Source organism: Phascolarctos cinereus, unplaced genomic scaffold (assembly GCF_003287225.1).
Source record: "Phascolarctos cinereus isolate Bilbo 61053 unplaced genomic scaffold, phaCin_HiC Scaffold_726;HRSCAF=1367, whole genome shotgun sequence".
Classification (NCBI taxonomy): Eukaryota; Metazoa; Chordata; class Mammalia; order Diprotodontia; family Phascolarctidae; genus Phascolarctos; species Phascolarctos cinereus.
The window spans coordinates 186,432,155-186,447,298 of record NW_027556098.1 but is presented as its reverse complement, the minus strand read 5'-3'; the positions used below and the strand labels follow the sequence as shown (position 1 = coordinate 186,447,298).

General features: G+C 36.9%; 1 long non-coding RNA gene across 1 annotated transcript; it reads left to right on the top strand.

Moving 5' to 3' along the window:
* The first annotated feature begins 290 nt into the window (after positions 1-290).
* On the top strand, positions 291-868 carry LOC144454336 (uncharacterized). Its single transcript, XR_013482733.1, has 2 exons — positions 291-444; positions 673-868. It is a non-coding gene; the product is annotated as an uncharacterized LOC144454336 (long non-coding RNA).
* Positions 869-15,144: the final 14,276 nt, after the last annotated feature.

The window sequence follows — 15,144 nt, the reverse complement described above, 5'->3', positions numbered from 1 at the left end:
ATAGATAAGGAAACTGAGTTACAGAGGGGTTAAGTGAATTGCTCAGGCTCCCACAATTGTTAAGTGTCTAAGGGGGAATTTAAGCACCTGCCTAATGAAAGCTTGTTATATTGAATTGAATTGATTTTACATTTTTGTCAAGTGCTATATATAGCAACTATCTATGTGTAACAACCCCTGGCAAGGGAGTGACTGCTCACAAAAACCCCTGTTATTTGTAGTTTTTTCTAGTTTGAAAAGAGCAAATGAACAAGAGATAGAGGAGAGGAAGGGGGCAAACACAGAGATTTTTCAACCACACGGTAACCACAGAAGAGGGACTCTCCAGGAGAATAAGAAGAAGAAAGAGCAGCAGAGCAACTGAGGCAGCAGCCAGTAAGCACCTACCACATCTGCAGTTCCCTTCGTCATGACTGAGAGAAGATCTCTAACTAAAAGGACAAGGTGAGAGTTCTGTGTGACTATGTATTTTATCATGGGGGCTTGCTCATGTATTGGGAGAAAGAAGCAAGCTGTAGGCCTTACTCTGCTCATACTCTTACTGCTGATTGTGTTTTTTTCCCCCTAAAATACATTTTGTTAAAGAATATATTATATGGATTAAATATTATTTTGCATAAACACCCGTGGTCAACTCTGTCATTACATTGCTACATATTCCTTTGTTTGCAGAATGAAAATTCCATGGGGGCCACACAGGAGAGAGGAGTCTTTCCCGGCACAAGGCTGGGAGCTCACTCCCAATCCATTGTTGGAGCCATACTGACATCTTGCACCTGAGCAGATTCCTTAACTGGTCTTCTGGATACCCTGGTTTTCTTCAAGTCCCAGCTAAAATCCCACCTTCAATAAAAAGCTTTTCCTAGCACCTTCCCTTGTTGATTATCTCTAATTTATCCTGTATGTGGGTGTATATCTTGTTTGCATGTAGTTGTTTGCATATTGCTTTCCCTTTTGGATTGTGAGCAGGGCACTGTCTTTTGCCTTTCTTTTTCTACAATAAAATATTTCCTGTGCTTAGCACAGTGCTAGCATATAGAAAGCCCTTAATAAAAGTTAACTGGCTGATTGGCTGAACAACTCTAAGGGACACTTAGGAATTCTTTTTTAAGAGATTCATGATAAAATGTCTCCCCTGTTTATAGTAAAATCATACAAGATCCTGAACAATGTAACAAAAACAAATATTACTTGACCATTCTCTGATTATAAGTAGGAAGGATGGGATAAAATAATGAAGTGTATGCTTACCAAAATTGTTGGACATTGTCATGGAGGCTGTCCAGCGTAGAGGCAAAACCCACGAACAACTGCTTGTAAGTATAGTGGAGTCCTCCAGATGCTCCCATTTAGACATGATATCATGAAATTACATCAAGCCCATAAACATTGTAGAGCCTCATAAATGAGGTGCTCTATCTACCACACCACCTAGCTGCCCCATATTTTAAAAAGTTAGGCTTGACTATTTACACTGAAAAAAAGTCAAATGGATTACAGGGTAACTCAAAGTCAAATGAAGGATTGTCATTTGCCACATTCATCATATTTGCTTGGGAGACCCAGAGGCTTTTTTTGGCTAAAGGTAATTATGTCAGATTCACACAAGGGTTACTTTTGGAGACTCTTTCACCTCCCAAAAAGGTTTTAAAGGTACAGAATCCCCATAAGGGATTTACTAGAAGTTAGAAGGAATTTCTATCTCTAAGTCACATATTTGTCTGGGACAATAATGTGAAACACAGGGAGTTCAAATGACAGAATAAATGTCTATAAACTCTAATTAGTTAGTTGACAGTTTTGTGTTCCAATAAAGTTTAACTCCTAGAAGCTAAGACTCAGAAAATGACAAATCATTCTTCTTAATGGAGAGGAAAACTACCCTTCTGCAGTTCAGTGACAAGGTATTTGAAGAGCCTGCCTTCTGCCTAAAAGAGCTGAGGGTTAGTTTCTGGGTTCTAAGCTAAAATAAAGATGAGTGTCTACTTATTGGAAAGAGGTAGCATCCAGCTAACACCCAATAAGTGACTGTAGAATAGATTGCAACAGAAGTGCAGCAAAATATCCAGAAGAAGTAGTAGAGATACAACGTGACGTTTAAGAGCAGCACATTAACATACACTGAAGACATCCGCAGGTCTGCAGCATTGGAAGCATGAGTTATCCCTGTGCCTGCATGCCCTAGCTCTCTTTGTTCCCTGTGTGGTTGCTACTCACGCATGGTCCCTATATGTATCCATTTGTGGGACAATGTACTTCAGGTTTCTGAGGGAAATGTTCTATTGCTTCTTTTCTTACTCTGGTATTTTATGAAATATCTTTGTTTTAAACTAATTGTGTCTTCTGGCTGTCTTGCAAAAGTGAAAAGATTGGTGATGGGGTAGGTGAGGGAGGCACTCATGAGCTGTTTTGAATAGACAGGAATTCACAGATTACCCTGAATTTAAGGTCGTTTTTCTGAAGCACCAACATGTGGGAAGAGGTGCCCAGTTATTTACTATAGGATAAAGAATGCCTATTATATAATTATGATATACAGTTACATGGGCAGTCATTCAGTTTCTGTATTCTTAAGTGTGTATGTATATATATATATATATATATACATACATATATAATTATTAGTATTATAATACAGAGTATCCCAAAAGTTTTAGCAGTCTTAAGTTAGCAGAAGTTATTAAGTTATTAGCAGTATTAAGTTATTAGAAATTATTACATGGTATCCTATAATAGCTTAAAACCAAACTAAGACTTTTAAGACACCCTATGTATTGCATTTATATACATTTAAGTGTGCATATGTATATGTATTCATACATATATGTATAATATATTACATGTACTATAGAGCAAATGCCTGACACATAGTAGGTACTTAAGAAATGTTTGTTAATTGATTAATTGAACATATGTATGTATACATGTGCATGTACATGTGAATACACATACACACACAGTCTAATTGCTGGATATGAGGAGAAAAAGTAGGCTGTATTGACTTTAGGATTTCTAATGACCCCAAATTTATTCTGAAACAAAGGACCATAAAAGGAAAAAAAATCCATATCCTTCCCATGATGCTATATGGCTTACAGAGCATGGCATACAACAATCTCTAAAAAATTAAAGTTACAAGTTACCCAGGGAGCAAGGGAGAGAGTATTATTAGACTGTAATAAATGGACAAGGAAGAATTCTGAAGGAGAAGCTGTGTAGAACAAAAAAAGGATGACTGAACAGGGAGGGGGGCTCTCCATGTGGTGAAAACAATGGACAACTGATGACAGACCTTGTGCTCCACCAGGATTTATCCAATGTAAAAAGAAGTGGAGCAAGTCTCCCAGCAAACCATTATGGAGGACACAAGTAAGAGTTACGCAGGCCAGAAAGCCATGAGCGGGTTGCCATTGGCATATGGCAGGAATGCCCACATCAGTGAAATCACAAATTTATAGTCTTAGAGAATTTGCTGGTAAACTGACAGATTAATGGCCTTATCCATGTTGTTGTTTGATTGTTTTTCAATTGTGTCTGACTCTTTGTTACCCTTCTGAAGTTTTCTAGGCAAAGATGCTGGAGTGTTTTACAGATAAGGAAACTGAGGCAAACAGGGTTAAGTGACTTGTCCAGGGTCATACAGCCAATAAATGTCTGAGGCCACATTTGAACTCAGAAGATGAGTTTTTCTGACTAGAGGTCTGGCACTTACTTTGTCACGTAGTGGCCCACAGGCCTTATCTATAGCTCTCTATTAAATAATAGAGTTCTCTTAAGGTAACCAAGTATGGTCACTTTAAATTTAATTCTGGAAAAGGAGGGAAAATTTAAGCTCTTAGCTCATAAACTCTATGTTTTTTAATTTCTTTTTTTTAGATTTTTGTTTATTTTTTAAGGCAATTAGGGTTAAGTGACTTGCCCAGGGTCACACAGCTAGTAAGTGTCAAATGTTTGGTCTGAGGCCACATTTGAACTCAGGTCCTCCTGACTTGAGAGCCAGTGCTCTATCCACTGTGCCACCTAGCTGCCCCTTGTTTTTTATTTTTTAAAATAAGAACAAGTACCATTTTAAGCAGATGCAGGAAGGGTTGGAAAATACCATAGTTTCTGTTGTAACCCATTGAAATTTTAGCTTTAAAAATAAATGGCATGTTCATCTGGATAACAGTCAAACAGTATTTCAGAGTTTCGAGGGGGGATGGGAAATAAGCTTCTTTCAATGCATTAAAACAAACTCAGAAACAGCAAACTGTCTTATCCTTGAGAAATTGAGTATCAGTGTAAATTTGCCAGATATTTTGTAATTTAAAAAATCTTTAGTGATATATATTATATCAGTATGAAGAACTCACCATAAAGAAACTCCCTTACCTGAAACATATCAGCAATTCACCACAAAGTTAAGTCTTAGAGAACTAGTCAGGTAGCCAGTAGACAACGAGGCAAGTTTTCCTGACTCCAGCACCAGCCCAGTATCCACTTCAGCAAAATGCCTCTCAACTCCTACTGTTGTTTGAGTTGCTCTTAGGAGCATAGATTCAGAGCTGGACTAGACCTCAAGGGCCATTTAATCAATCCCATCATTTTACAGTTAAAGAAAATGAAAACCAAGAAACTTGCCCAACCTCACACAGACAAGACTACAGAGTCTAAGTCCAGGTCCTTTGATTTCAAAGCCAGGCCTTTCTTTCCATGACATTAGGCACCTCCTGCTTAGAATAGCCCAATATGTCTTTTAGTTTAAAAATATCAGAAAATTAAGACATTTATATGAAGATTTTTACATAATATATGACTTAATTAAAATTTTAATAAACAAGAAGCATCCTTCCTAGTCTATTTTATTCCTTTGTTATCACTCTATTTGTAATTTTTTTAATGATCCTATTTATTCATATTTTGAAAGTAGCTTCCATATTAGCAGGGTAATCTATCCCATTAAAAGGCATTTATTTATATTAGCAACATTTTAATGAGTAAGATATGTTTATCCTTAGTTTTCTTGTCCATTACTAGCACATTTGAAGGTGACTAGGGTCTTTTTACTCTAAATTAGACTATTTAGAAAAGGCTGTAGGCTTCCTTTTGTCTTTGTGAATGGAGTCAGGCCTAGCCTCTAGTCTTCTCAGAACTAGGGTATAGTTCTGGGCAGGTCTGATCCTCAATGCTCACATAAGACATGAATAATTCCAAGATTACTCTGTATGTTTCATAAAACGATATGGAAAAGTGGAGAAAACTAAGGAAAAGTTAATTACAAAAGAAAACACATACTAGGACCTACTTAGACACAGTTCATAACAGAATGCTTTGCTAACTCAATAGAGGATCTTGAGGAACAGAGAGAGCCACACAGTCCTTTAATCTAAATAGAATCTGTTTGTAGCATTCTGTCCACCGTAGTACACAGTCACATACAGAAGGATACAGCAGACATGTGTTCCCACTTCACTGGCACTCCAGGTCTCAATCTTTTTTCCAATTTTGAGAAATGAAGCCACCCACATAATCACAGCTCAGGAAACTAGCCCTGCCCAGAACTATAACCTGATTCTGAGGAGCCCAGGGGACTAGGGTTGGCTCCATTTTATACTCAACAGGACAAAAGGAGACTGGAACTTTTTTCCAAATAGTCTAATCTAGAGTAAACATACTCCAGGCACCTCGGAATATACCAGCAATGGGTAAGTCAGCTAAGGATAAACACAAGGGTTAGTAGAATTCATTTGGTGTTAGGAACTTCCCTCATGGATTTATCCTTCATTTTAGCTGAGGAAATAAAACTAGTCTAACCCACCCACATCAAATACCATGGTTCTATGAATCCTTTTTCATGAGATTATTTAGGAATTTAGTAATAATAAGTTCAGCTAACATTTAAATAGCTCTTTAAACTTTACAAAGTATAACCTACATTTATGTAGCATTTTTAGATTTACAAAGCTATTTTCCTCACATCTCCAAAGGATAGATAGTGCAATTTTTTGTTATTCTCAATTTTCAGATGAAGAAACTGAGGATCTGTGAGCTTATGTAACTTGCCTATTTCAAAGAGGTTAGATGAGGCACTACTACAAATTAATTGAGTCTGAGATAGGCATACCATATATTACATAGTGTTCTTTGGTTACTTTAACCTTTTAAATGAGCAATCAGGAAAAAGAAGCTATCCAGGGAGATATTTAAAAATCTCCCTATTTCTCAATTCTATTTAATAAAATTATTACATTAGTTATGGTTGGCAAAGCTTGTAATTTTGATTAGTTAAACCTATAATGAGCTATATACTCTGGGGCATCTGGGTGGCTCAGTAGAGATAGAATATTGGACTTGGAGTCAGGAATACCTGATTTCAAATTCTACCTCAGATACTTACTAGATGTGTGACCTTGGGCAAGTAATTTTATTTCTCCCAGTCTCAGTTTCCTCCTCTGTAAAGTGAAGATAATAATAAGACTTTTCTTATAGAGTTGTTGTGAGGATAAAATGAGATAATATAGGCAAAGTGTTTTGAAAGGCTTTAAAGTGCTACACAAATGCTAGCTATTGCTATTATTACTCTGCTGCCACCATTCACCCAGCTGTCAAGCAGATTTACCGAAAGCCCAGGTCTGACCATGTTGCCACGCTCTCCCCTAAAGCCTTTCAGTGACTATCTATCACTTGTGAAATCAAAAACAAAATCCTCTACTTGGCATTTAAAGCCCTTTCTCAATTCTTCTTACATCTCACTCCCCTCCAGATATTCTTCAATCCAGTGATACTGGCCATCTTGATATTGTTGTTCCTCATACGAGACACTTCTACTTACTCCAGACATTTTCACTAGCCATCCCTTTGGAGGTGCCTGGAATGTTTTCCCTCTTTATCTCTGTCTCAACTGACTTCCCTGGCTTCCTTCAAGTTCCAGCTAAAGTCTCACCTTCTGGAAGAATTTTTGACCAAACAGGAGATAGAGAACATTATGAAATGCAATATGGATTATTTTGATTATATTAAATTTCAAAGTTTTTGCACAAACAAAGCCAATGCAACCAAGATTAGAAGGGAAGCAGAAAGCTGGGAAATAATTTTTACAGCCAGTGTCTCTGATAAAGACCTCATTTCTAAAACATGTAGAAAACTGAGTCAAATTTATAAGAAGTCATTCCCCAATTGATAAACGGTCAAAGGATACGAACATGCAGTTTCAGATGAAGAAATTAAAGCTATCTATAGTCATATAAAAATTCTCTAAATCACTATTGATTAGAGAAATGCAAATTAAAACAACTCTGAGGTACTATCTCACACCTATCAGACTGGTTAATAAAAAAAAAAAAGAAAATGATAAATGTTGGAGAAGATGTGAGGAGATAATCTTCAGTCCATGTCAAGAGGAAGAAGCATATATTTTGGAAGGCCACTCAAGCAGCATTCTCCTGACCCTGTCATTCAGATTTTGTCAGACTTTTACTACAGCTCCAAGTTCAGTGCAAGAACAGCTGAGTTTCCATGAAGTGGGGATACTCCCTGCTTGGAAAGAAGGTGGAGTTTTATAGGGAGGCAAGAAGTTTTCAGAAGCTTAATCTGATTGGTTTTCTACCTCTGACGTCATAGGTAGGGAGCTATCAATTAGCAAGTTGAATGAGACACGGAAGTTTCTAGTTACATAAAAATGATTCTAAAAAAGGGACTAGGAAGGAAGAGGAGGTGGCAAGGACATGTCCAGAGCAGAGCTAGCCTACTGAAAAGAAAGGATGTCCCAGAAAACCAGAGGTTTTTTGTGTTTTGTGGGGGTTTTTTTGCATTAGTACAAATGTTTACCAACAATAATTTTTTAAAAAAAGTTTTTGTTAGGGTTAAGTGACTTCCCCAGGGTCACACAGCTAGTAAGCGTTATGGTCTGAGGCCGGATTTGAACTCAGGTCCTCCTGACTCCAGGGCCGGTGCTCTATCCACTGTATCACCTAGCTGCGCACTCCCCCCCCACCCCCAAACAATAATTTAAAATGTCAATAATCTAAATGTAAGATCCTTGACCAATGACCAATAATTAGAGATACTAGAGATACATCTAGAAGAACTAAATCATATAAATCTTGACTTTTATTTTCAACTATAAATGCAACTACATAATGGAAAGAAGTCTAAATCTAAATGGCAAGATAACTCACAAGTTTTCCTCAGAAAGATAAATAAAATATTTGGCAGTGTAGATTCTTATGAGTCCAGAGTCAACAAAGAGCATCATTTTATGAGGTATTTGGTCATTTCACATTGCAATGTCCATGATAAGCATTTGTAAAAAAACAAAACAAAACAAAATCCAAACAAAAAATCATTATGGTCTTTTTGCAATTAAAAAATATTTGCAAGTCACAGCCTACTAGTAAAGATATATGTTGCAGAGGATGAGGTGGTAGGGAAATTCTATGAAGAACTTGATAAGACCATCCAAAGCAAGTCAATATACATATGCATATATGTATGTATGTATGTATGTGTATATATATATATAATCATATTAAACATATTTCTACATTAGTCATGTTGTGAATGAAGAATCAGAACTAAAGGGAAAAACCACGAGAAAGAAAAAAAAAACAAAAGAGAAAATAGTATGCTTTGATCTGTATTCAGACTCCATAGTTCTTTCTCTGGATGCAGACAGCATTTTCCATTATGAGTCTTTTGGAATTGCCTTAAATCATTGCATTGCTGAGAAAAGCTAAGTCTATCAAAGTTGGTCATCACAGAGTGTTGCTATTACTGTATACAATGTTTTCCCAGTTCTGCTCACTTCACTGCGCATCAGTTCATATAAGTCTTTCCAGGTTTTTCTGAAATCCACCTGCTCATCATTTCTTACGGAACAATAGTATTCCATTACATTCATATACCATAACTTGTTCAGCCATTCCCCAACTGATGGGCATCCCCTCAATTTCCAATTCTTCGTCTACAGAAAGAATGGCTATAAATATTTTTATATATGTGGGTTCTTTTCCCTTTTTTATGTTCTCTTTGGGATATAGACCTAGTACAGCTATTGCTGGATCAAAGGGCTTGCCCTCTGGGCATAGTTACAAATTGCTCTCCAGAATGGTTGGATCTGTTCACAGCTCCACCAACAATGCATTTGTGTTCTAATTTTCCCACATGGTTTCCAGCATATATCCAACATATATTTTAATACTGTGTTGGTCAGGTCATTGACTTGCTAAAGCAAAGATAAAGCAATCAAATATTTATCAAGTACTAATTATGAGCTACAAACTATTCTATGCACAGGGGATATAAATTCAATGAAACAAACACAATCCCTACTCCCAAGGAACTTCCATTCTAATGAGGGAGGTAAAATCATATATAAGTATATACAGAATAGCTATAAAGAGAATGAATACAAGCATATACAAAGTAGTTAAATACGAGGTAGTTAGAGAAAGAGGATATTAACACTTGAGGAGACCAGGAAAGGCTTAATGTGGAAAACGGTCAAAATCAAAGAACAAAAATGAGAAAATGTGGTAGGCAATTGAAGTACCTTTATCTTAACCTATCCAAACCAGATATTGGTTCCCCTAATAATGGAAAAAGAAAAAAAAATAATAAAAATTTGACACAGACTATCATGATTTCCTAAGGAATTTTAGCTGATAGAAATTAATCTGCACAAGAGGAAACCAAAAACCACCTCAGTCAAATAAACATTTGTTATACACTTACTATGTGCTAGGCACTGTGATACAAAGAAAAGCAAAAGGCAGGTTCTGTCCTCAAGGAGATCACAATGGGATACACAAATAGGTATGCAGAAATGAGCTAAAATGAGATAAATTAGGAGTGATCAAAAGAGAGAAGGTGGAATCAAGAGAGATTGAGAAAGGTTTTTTGTAGAAGGTGAGATTTTAGCCAGGAAAGCCAGGTGACAGAGATGAGGAGGGAGAGTATCTCAGGCCTGAAGGACTTAATATTCTTGTAGAGCAGAAAAATAGGACAATCCAAATTAATAAACAAATGTTGATTAAGTACCTACTATGTGCAAAGCACTTTATAAAGCACAAAACCATTTCACAGTCGGCTCTGCTATAACATAATACATGTATTTCCCCAAAGCACCATGCCAGGCAAAATCACAAAATAAGGGGAAAGCAGGGTTAGCAATATAACACCTAAAAACTTTGTCAGTTACACATTAAAAAAAAAAAGATAGGAACCTAATAAAAATGGCAGCACAGTTTTACTCATGTTAAATGGTTAAGAAATCTATAAATACTACAATAAACAGTGGCAGGGTCTGGGGCCTGGGGCCGCTAATTGCCTGTGCCTGGGTTCCCATGGGGCCCAGCTGGCAAAGTTTCTTGCTTTGGGCTGTTGGCCATGGGGGAAGGAGGTGGGGTGAGAGTGGATTCGCAGCCCAACACTCCTCTGCCCTTAGCTCCTACTGCAGGACAAGACATATAATAAATGTGGCACATTACTTTGACAAAGACCAAAAGTTTGCTTGTATAAGTGGGCATTGGAAGGGTTTCAGCTTTTGAGTTAATGTGAAGCGGTGGAATTTTGAGTTCTCTCACTGTTTTTTGAGGAAGAAATTGGACATCAGCAAACTGAAAATTCACTTTATAGTAAACATGTTCCTAATCTATGAGTCTTATTAGAACATATTTGTATTTTTGAAACACATATCATAGCAGAACTGACTGTATTACCAAGGCTTTTATATTCTAATGGAGGGACAAGTGCATATATAAGTATATACAGAGTAAGTACACACAATTAAAGTCAATGTTGGTTTAAAATTTAAACTCATTTGTAAAGCCTTATGGAAGAGGGAGATGGAAGACTGTGAGCAATATCGTCAAATAAAACATGAGGAAGTGGTGGAGGGGAAAGCAAATTCAGAGCAGGTGGACCCATTAGGACAAGACGTGATGGACAGAGAGTCCAGAGGACTGCAGGGTGTGGCTGGGATTGCCATCTGCACCATTGGCGTTAATATCCTATATATCAAGGAGATCAGAGATTTGTGAAAATATAGAAGCAAAAGAATCTTTTAAGGTGACTTGTAGCAAGCATTTTTAACTCTTTATGCGACCTTGGGCAAGTCACAACCTCCAGATTCCTCATGTAAAATGAGGGTATCAGGGTGTGTGGACTCTGAGGTCTTTTCTTTTAGCTCTCAATCTATTATTGAAAGCCAACTAAATGAAATTCTGCCCTTCAAGAATATGTCACAAAACCTATTTCCTTCCACAAAATATGGAAAATATTAAAGTCCTAGTGAATATATTAAAGGAGCCATAGAGTATGCATATACTATCATTATGTTACAGCTATTTGGTATACACACATATGAACACATAGTATGGGAGAATGGCAGGTTTTAGAATACCCACATGTCTTTCTTATTATCAGACCTTGGACCTTGGAAAACATGTCTTTCAACGCTAGATAGAAAACAAAGCCCAGATGCAATGTTGTAGAGTTCTGTACACACACTGTGTTTGGAAAGGGTGGGGTCTTGTCAGTTTAAATTAGTTCACTTACAAGTTGAGTCCTCTAAGAGTCTGAAATCATTGTAATGAGCTTCTATTTCTGTCTGGAAAGGAGAAAGGTTTATTTCTAGTGTCTTCAAACTCTCACACTTAATGAATGAGATTCATAGTTAAACAAGGTAGCCAACAACTTGTTGACTTGAAAAAAAAAATCTAGACTAGACAATGTTCGCACTAGCGAGAGCGGCTTAAAAGGGTTTCTAACTGAATGTCCAAGCTCTCTTTTATAACTTGAATTAAATGGTGCTTAGTGTTTGGCTATTTAAATATTCATTTGGGGGTCTCTTTTGTGCAAACCCCAATTAACAAAACCTCCACGTTTTTCTTAAATTGAGGTAGCAACCCCTTTCACAGTGAGGAAGAAAGCGCATTATTTTCATCTCTGAATCCCACTCAATGTGACAGTACAAACAGGCAATAAATTCAATTACAAAAATGGTTGCTATTCTAATATCCATTTAGCCCAACAGTTGGGACTTAATTTAGGTAAGATCACAAAGGATTTCAAATTTAGTCATTTTAATTTCTTTAGTGGTTATGGGAATGAGAGGATGGAAAATGCCCCATACTGAAAGCAGCGGAAAGGAGAGTCTAGTATATTTAATTTATTCCTCTGACCAAGCTTTTAACTGTTTCCTTGCATGCAATTCTACCCAGTGGTCTGCTGTATGTACTTGCAGCCGATGTATACTTTCAGTTATTCCTGAGATTAATTCACAGTACAGCGAGGCCTCTAAGAGACAGGAAATATCCTTTTAACTTGTACATACAGGAGATTCATCTTTAATTAATTTCTTAGTGGGTATTACGATCTCTAAAATCTGGGTGTCTACAGAGAATATGAATAGAAAAATCCCAAATCCTTCAGTTTTGTCATTAAATTCTAAAAAAATCAATAAAACCCATCTTTGCTTGAGCAGACTTGGTTATAACTCAGAAACAGTGGATTGACAAGGACCTAGAGCTCTGTTTAACAACTGCCAGCTAATCCTGCATCCATCCTAATCATTCCTGATGTTCTGCTAGCTACTCCCAGGCTATGACTTTATGGCGACAACTTTTCCTAGAATTTAAACAAAACACAAGCTGTTCTTTATTTCATTTTATTTGGCAAGGGGTGGTCTGGTTCTCTGATTTTATTAGTGTAGGGAATTTGCAGCGATTTAACTCTCTCTATTAAAGTAAATATAACCTAGAATTCTTCTTTCTAAATTTAAGGATTCATGATGTTATCTGTGAGAGTGTAAGACCTTCCTAGTCACTCAGAATCACAGCCTAGGTTATCTCTTCCCCCCCCCCATCCAATCTGTTGCCAAGGCCCATTATTTCACTTTTACAACATTTCTAGAACACTGTCCTTGTCTCCTCTGACACTGCCACCACTCTAGGGCAGGACTTCATCACCTCAGGCCTAGACTATTGCAATAGTCTGCTGTCTGCCTTAAGTCTCTCCCCAATCCAATCCATTCTCCATTCAATACCAAAGTGATTTTTTTCCCCTAAGGCACAGGTCTAATCATGTTACCTCCCTACTCCATAAAATCCAATGGCTCTCTATCACCTCCAGGATGAAATGCAAAATCTTCTGTTTGGCATTCAAAGACTTTCACAATCTACACCCTGCCTCCACCCCCCACCTTTCTAGCCTACTCATATCTTCTACCTCCTTCCCCTCCTTCAGCCCCCAGCTTCCACCCTCCCCCTCCTCTCAAACCTTCCCCTCCCCATCCTCCACCCCCCACCTCCAACCTCAGGCTTCTTGTTATTCTAGTGACACTGGCCTCCTTGCTATTCCAAGAACAAGACATTCCATCTTTGGGCTCTGGGCATTTTTCTTTGTCTGTCTTTCATGTGTGGAACTTTCTCCCTCCTCAATTCTAACTATGGGCTTTCCCAGCTTCCTTTAAGTGCCAACTAAAATCTGACCTTCTACAGGAAAGCTTTCCTAACCTCTCTTAATTCTAGTGCCTTCCTGATGTCAATTACTTCCTATTTAGCCTGAATATAACTTGTTTGTACATATTTGTTTGCTCATTATCTCTCCCATTGGATTGTGCGATCCTTGGGGGCAAGGACTGTCTTTTGCCTCTTTTTGTATCCCCAGTACTTAGCACAATACCTGGAACATAGTAGGTGCTTAATAAATGCTTATTGACTACTGGGAATACTTTTTTTTTTCTTTTTAGGCAGTTGGGGTTAAGTGACTTGCCCAGGGTCACACAGCTAGTAAGTGTCAAATGTTTGGTCTGAGTTTAGATTAGACTTCAGGGCCAGTGCTCTATCCACTGCGACACCTAGCTGCCCCCTCTGGGAATACTTCTAACCACACAAATCACAGCATTTCTAAGCTTTAGTAAGTGGTCTTCATAAACACTGGATCATAATGTCATATTGGTAGATGTAGAGCTAGAAGGGCTATCAGAGGCCATTGAGCACAACTTCCCCCTTTTTTTTTCTTACAGATGAGTAAACTGAGTCCCATAGATGTTAAGTAACTTCCCCATGAGTCTTCTTTCCCAATTTAGCTAGACTGGTCCTTAGATGACAGATATACAATCTATTGCAGGACTCTTACTCAAAGCTTTTCCAGCTTGGTAGGATATGGAAGAACTTGTGTTCCATGCTATTATTACCTACCCAACAACAAATAAAATAGCTCATATTTATGATTATTATATTATATAAGATATGTTACATATATTATTGCTTTTAAGATGGATAATATACTTATATAATTATATATGACCTATAGTAATGACATATTAGTAATTATTAATAATTATTTTCCAAATTATTATAATTATAAATTATTTTATAAATATATAAATTAATGATTATATAACATATTAATATGTACCTGTGCAATATTGTAGTTATATTATATTAATAATATAATATACTTATACTATAACACATAACATATAATATGTTACATATATTATCTCCATAATGGATGATGATAACAACTCACATTTTTATAATGCTTTATAGTTTATAAAACATTAGGAAAAGCATATCTCTCCTCCCCTTTGGCCCTCCCACCTTGCTACAGTTCTATCCCTGGTGGAGATCCACATCTTTCATTTATCCTTTTACACATTTACACAGGAAGCATTTGTAGGAAATACATAGAAGGAAAAGAATAGATGACCTTGGTCAAATCATAGATGAACAATATAATTAGTGGTTTTTCTTTCTAGTTTATTGGCAAGGGTATTTGACCCCAAGACCAGGGAAATGTTTTCTTTACTACACTGACGCCAGCGATATCTGAAATATATCAGTAGATAAAGAAGAAAATATTTACATAACTTGTGAATTTTATAATATCTCAGTTAAGAGTATGGAACCTTTTTAGAAGCTTTATCCCTATCTATTCTAATAAGTAATCTTAGGTTTATGTTCACCAAAAGTATTCAACAAATTACGAATTTAAATAACTTAGAACTTAATACAGAGAAAATTGGTTATAATTAGGCTTGCAACTATAAATGGCAAGTCAACTATTACCACCTTGTCAATCATTACCTCCTCCCAGACTCCAATGGAGAGAGCCTAAGATCTTGATTGCAAGAGCCTTTGGAATATCCAATGCCCTCCA